General features: G+C 40.0%; 1 protein-coding gene across 1 annotated transcript in view; it reads left to right on the top strand.

Annotated features, from left to right (window-relative positions):
- Positions 1 to 6,000, top strand: part of zfhx3b (zinc finger homeobox 3b) — a 110,159-nt gene that overhangs the window by 60,656 nt on the left and 43,503 nt on the right. The gene's annotated exons all lie outside the window — the stretch shown is intronic.

Here is a 6,000-nt window from a genome sequence, read left to right on the forward strand (position 1 = left end):
AACAGAAGGAGGAGCTGAACAATAGTAGCAGCTGTTACAACAAACAAGAACACCAAAAACAGACCTTGCCAAACATTGGTGGCAAAGAGTGACAAAGTGTCTGGAATGCTCATTTATTATGGACTGATTAGGAAGACTGAACTGCGGTCAATTAACACTCTTTCTAAGCTGAGATTTGGTTTTCTAATCACTTTAACTCTTGTGCCCTGACAAAGGGGCTCTATTGTGCTCCTATGAGCGAGAGCCATTACTCTCTCACACACATACTCACTGTCTGTGTTGTGGCTGAAAAAAGAGGGCCAGCCTGTGAAGACTCTTTGTTCCAAGGAGGCAGGGATAATGAAGCCAGCAGCCGGGAAATTGCGCAAAAGGCAGTAGCAGATCTGAGGCAAATCATTAGAGAACATATTTAGCCGAGCAATTAGGGACAATTAAGCTTTCTGTTCGCTGCACTGCAAATATGTTAACGACCAGAGTGCACTGGACATGCTAACATGCAGAATGCAAGAGGCAAGCTGTTTAGGTTTAAATGCTTTCAGTTATGTCTTTCCTGTTTTTCTGTTGAGGATCTCTCTGTCTGTGTGTTTCATATTTGCCAAATCTTTGTAGGGTACTTTTAATATATAGCTTTTTAAATAGAGATATATATGGATTACACACAAGTAATTTTTTACCATAAAATTATCAGTTCCTGAATAAAAATTAACCAACTTTATTATCATGATTAATTTAAATATTTAGCATTTGTCAAAGTTTGTGTTAATTTGTACTAAATGTATGGCTTTCATATATTATTGCTAAATAGCACAGATTGAATTGAACAATTAGAATAGTTAATTTTGTGAGATGGCTCTAATTTTGATATGTATTTTTCCTTGTATAAAATTGCTGACTCGTCCATACACCCCAATTTTGTCTCGCTCCAACTGCCTTAACTTCTGTTGCCCTTCTCGAACTGGACCATTCCCACGCGTTGTAACATTTAATTTCCTCTTGACTAGCTCTTCTGTGGCACATGGCTCTTTTTTGTGGTTGAGGCACTGTTGCAAAAGTGGTGGAACTTTCCCTGGCTTGTTAAAACAAAGTTGCCCCTGGATTTCTGGGTCACCTCCACAGTAATTCCCTGGCCGGCTTCTGTTCTGTAAATCCTACTGCCGTTATAGGTGCCGGTCCTGGGAATTCCCCTAACAGACTCAAATACCCAAATAGCATAATACATATACTGTTTTGCATTAGGCTGTGGCAGTTTACGAAAGTCATTACTTATTCACTTTCTCTTGTTTTCCATGCAACTATTCCTAAAGCTGGTCTTCCTTCCTGATGACACAGCATTCCCACTCTGCAAGGACCGGTGCCACATATAAATCCTTTGTGGCTGGATGTCCAAGGAGAGCAAGGGCAGCAGAAAACATAGGATTCTTTCCAATTAGACTAACATAGGCATAAAAAGGCCATGCATTGTTTTAATTTTTGCTTAGAGTGAAAATGTGCTGTCTGGGCATATTGCTGTATAGCTCCACCTACATTTGTCTTGCTTAACCCTGTGTCTTTGGGGAGACAAAGGAGGCCTCAGAGTGACTGTTCTACCCCACAGATGTTTGGTATATGCACTGAACAAAGACCACTGATGTTTTATTGCTCATGTGCTGGTAAAAGAGCGATTGGGATTTACTGTCTAGGCTGGCAATTGTTTATCATATAAAGCTGTATGTGTAAAGAGCGGTGGATCCAATTGAAACCTGAGTGTTTTTGTCTTACAGTCTAAACACAGAAACTTATGACATGTTGATATTAGAGGTTAAGAGGATCTGAGTATTAGACAGAGAAAGTGTATGGGAGGATGAGCAGAGGAGCCACAGAGTGTACAATGACCCTATTTTGTTTGAACGATGTGCACCAGGGCATATAGCTCAATGACACATTGGGGTTTCTAATTTCTTCCTACATTATCGACTTAACTTACTTTTTGAGTTGGGTTGAACAGAATGAGATCATGTTGTCTAAAGAGCAAAGTTACATTTTCATTCCGAGATGGGTATCTGTCTTCATAGTTAATTCTGCAAAAGAGACATTGTTAGGAAGTAAATAAATCAAATGTGTGCCCAGTGGTTGCATAGCATGTGTGTTTATGGATATGAAGGTAGTCAGGCTGGAGCAGAAAGTGATCTGAAAGTGTGGATTAGCTCCTGCTGTAAATCTGCCTCAGTCACAGATGGCAAGCACTTGATCGTTGGGCTGTGACGCTTTGGCTCTCATCGTGAGGAAATCCCTGTCTGCTGAGAAGGCTGGAGAAGGGGCTTGGCAGAGACTGCCTGGCATTGTGCTGGAGAACAACATCTGGGTAGTAACAGTGGCTTCATGCAGCATGTTGTGAATGCTTGACAAAACTATTGTATACACAATGCTAGTTTAGATAGATTTTAACAACTGCTGTTTATCTCTCTGCTCAGTGTCCCTGCTCTCTCTCTCTCATACAAAATTCTTGTGACACATTCATATTCAGTAGAGAGGAGACATTTATACATGATGGGACATTTATCCATTCAGTCACCCCAACAACAGTAATGTAGTAATTATAATTCTTCTGACCATTTCAGACTGTCCCTTTGCTAAATGGATGTTTTATGCAACATGTGCGGGATGAAGGTTCCAGTTCCTCAGCTGTGCTGTTTGTCTAGTAGCTAAGCTCAGGTCATTTAAGATATTACGATAGATAAATGCAGATGTGAGCCAGGCCACACATGACATGCAGGGGCCAACGTTTGAGAATTTTCTTCCTACAGGCATGCGCTAAACAGACAGCAGCAATTTCTGGAATGTTCTCTTTATTCATGCTTGTTAAAATGCAAAGTTAACCTTTTTAGAAACAGGATATTGTAGCTCCTAACCAGCAGACCACTTCTACATGCCACATTATGGCCAGTCTGCCGACACTGCAGCAATGCACTTTTAATAAAGGCTCTTATTGCCTCGGTGATGCAAAGTGGATATGAACATCAGGACTGGGCCCACGGTCCAGTAAGGCCGCATTCGCCTGCCTCTAATCCCACCCAAAGGGCATCTAGACTGCATAGGAAATTGTTTGCTGTCCACAGAACGTGCCAGGAAATTCATAAATACATGATTTTTCATTTTGAAAATATTACACAAGATGAGACATTTATTAAAAAGGCACAATGATGTCTTTATAGATTTTTCCAGTGGTATTTATATTACTCTGACGTCCACCTGCTTAGAGGACAACATAAGTGCATGGCTTTTGGTGTTAATATTATTAGATGGATCACAATTGCGTTGAAGAAATGCCCTGAATGTTTTATCCACCAACTTTGCTGAAAAGGTGCAGTTGTTAAATATACCCAGTACAGCTACTGTAACTGTCATTATCAGATGTTGAAAATCCTCAAAGCACCACCTTGTCTGTATATACCCCTACATTTTAAAAAGCCTCTAAACATTAGGTGAATGCTCTGCGTTATAAAAATGACAAAAAGTAAAGCAACTACCTCAAATTAAAGAATGAGACTAAACTTCAGCTGTAGTTTTTGTGTGCTTTCTGCCACACAGGTGTAAATATGTGTCCTGTTTAATTCTGCAGATTCACATGGGCGTAAAGCAGTGCACACATAGGTGTCCACAGTAGTGCGAAGCAGGCAGTGTGTGAGTGCGAGAGGCTCTCCCTGTCATCGAGCCCATTTCCACAGCACAGACTGGCAGCGCATTATAATATTAGTTTCCCCCTCTCTTGTCATTACCAGACACTCTCCTTGAAAGCTGATCCAAAAGATAGACAGTCCATCAGGAGACAGTCATCTCATTTGTACTTACTAAACGTGTTAATGAGTTCTATTCTGGGGCCTGGAGCTTTGGCTGTTGGATATTGGAGTGGAGGTGGCGAGCAGCGGCGTGAGGTGCCGGATTGCAGGCTGAGGGCGAGCGAATGTCACAGAGAGAGAGAGTGACCACAGCCGCCACAGGGGCTGTCAGTCAATGCTGAAGGCGGGAAGCTTGTGGTCACATGCTGACAGAGACAGGGAGCACAGAATATATTAGGTGACAAAGACATAATGGGTTTGATGGGTTTAATTATAGCAGTGGTCATGTCGTGTGCAGGTACTATACATGAGACACAGAGTTACTGCTCAAGATGGACAATGTGTAATAAGAAAATATAAAACTCACATTTTATTCTTATAGCGATGCTGTGTAAATCAATATCCACACAGAATGTAACTCGATTTGCCTATTTATTTAGCATTTGTGTTACCTTCTTGAAGCCCCCTAATGCAAACATTATGGTTTATACCCAGCATGTTCATCTTCAATATTGATTTTAGTGCAAGTGCTTGCCAGGTAGACTTGGAACTAAAACCAATAAATTCTTAAACACGTACATTGCTTCATTTGTTACTGTAGTTTGCTATGTGGTGGTGCTTATTGTCAGAATCAGGCAACTCAATTTGAACATAGGTAGCATCAGAGGAAATGCAGGGGTAAAGTTTGGGGAACTATTGAGTAGCAGATAAAAAAGTTTTATTTAGACCATTTTAATAAGGCTGTTTGTGCCCCTCTAGAGAGAGCCGATTGATCAAAGGCCATGATCTGTGCTATGGATGAGTTCATGGTGGGTGCTACACTCAGACAGCAAAACTGAACCAGAGAATGAATGCCCAGAAGCATGATGGCCTCACCCTCCAAAGGCGTTATTAGAATAAAGGCAGATGAAACAAAGTCTGGAGCACTGAAAGCACACATGTAGTGAATTATTACCCACTGCACATGTGAACGCTGCCCGGTTATGTCAAGTTACATCTGAGTAACAAATACAGATATGCACAATCTCACACACTGAAACACACTTAACACAAATGCGTGTTCTGAATGCATTAGCAAAAAGAGTTCCCCTCCAATGCCTCAATCACATCAGCTAAAAGTAGCCAGGCAGATGGCAGCAATAAGAGAAGTGCAGAAATAATTCAATAGTGAACCTTTCTAACCTTTACCTGTGGGCGTGAGCCGAGCCATTGATTCAGCTGTGCTTGACAGTACACTATACACTACCTGAGGAGGGGTGAGGAGAAATGGACAAATTTGGTGAAAATACAAAAGAAGAATATGAGTGGGCGGGAGACTGGACTCAGTAGGCGACATTTTAATAGGAACATGACATGGATGAAAAAATAAAAATTAAATAATAACTCACTTGTTTACAATACAAAAGCAACATTTTTGATTTATACAGTGCACATACATGAATTTACTGCATTTGTTCATGAAATTACAGGATCTTCTAATTAGAAAGGGAACCCATAAATTCCTTGAACAATAATAAAAAAAAGTATGAAAGAGTGTATTATGTTATGTTTGAGTTAGTGCTTCTATGTAAAATGTACAAACATTTATAACAGATATTGACCCAACATTGGTATAATAGAAGTGTTCCTTTGGATGAACTGGCTTTTTCCATCCAATAATATACATATTTATATTTGAGTTCACATCACTGCGGCCGGCTGCACATGGAGCCTGGCATATGTGCTGCCGCCTTAACCAATGGACCACAAAATGGAGATGTTTTTGCAAATGAAAGAAGAATGTGTGGGCTGTAGACTGGACTATGTAGATGACATTTTAATAAGAACATGGCACTGGTGAAAAAAATAGGTCTAAAATAATAACTTCTTTGTTTACAATACAATAGTAAAATGTTTGAAAAAACTTACCTGAATAAACAGTATTTTGTTTTGTTGACAATACCTTTATGAAACTACAGTATGAAGATGTTCTAATAAGAAAGGGGGCATAGAAATTCTCTGAACAATAATAAAAAGTATGCAAGAATGAGAGCACAATTTGTTGTTTGAGTTTGTCCTCACGTGTAAAATGTTCTAAATCTAAAACTCAACAGATGAGCGTTAATGTGGTACTTATGCTACATTGAATAATGGCAAACAGTCATGTTAAAAACGTATAGGGGTGGCAGAGCGTACTTCTTGTCAA

Source organism: Eucyclogobius newberryi, unplaced genomic scaffold (assembly GCF_026437365.1).
Source record: "Eucyclogobius newberryi isolate DKJ021-1_F unplaced genomic scaffold, fEucNew1.0.hap1 SCAF_5, whole genome shotgun sequence".
Classification (NCBI taxonomy): domain Eukaryota; kingdom Metazoa; phylum Chordata; class Actinopteri; order Gobiiformes; family Gobiidae; genus Eucyclogobius; species Eucyclogobius newberryi.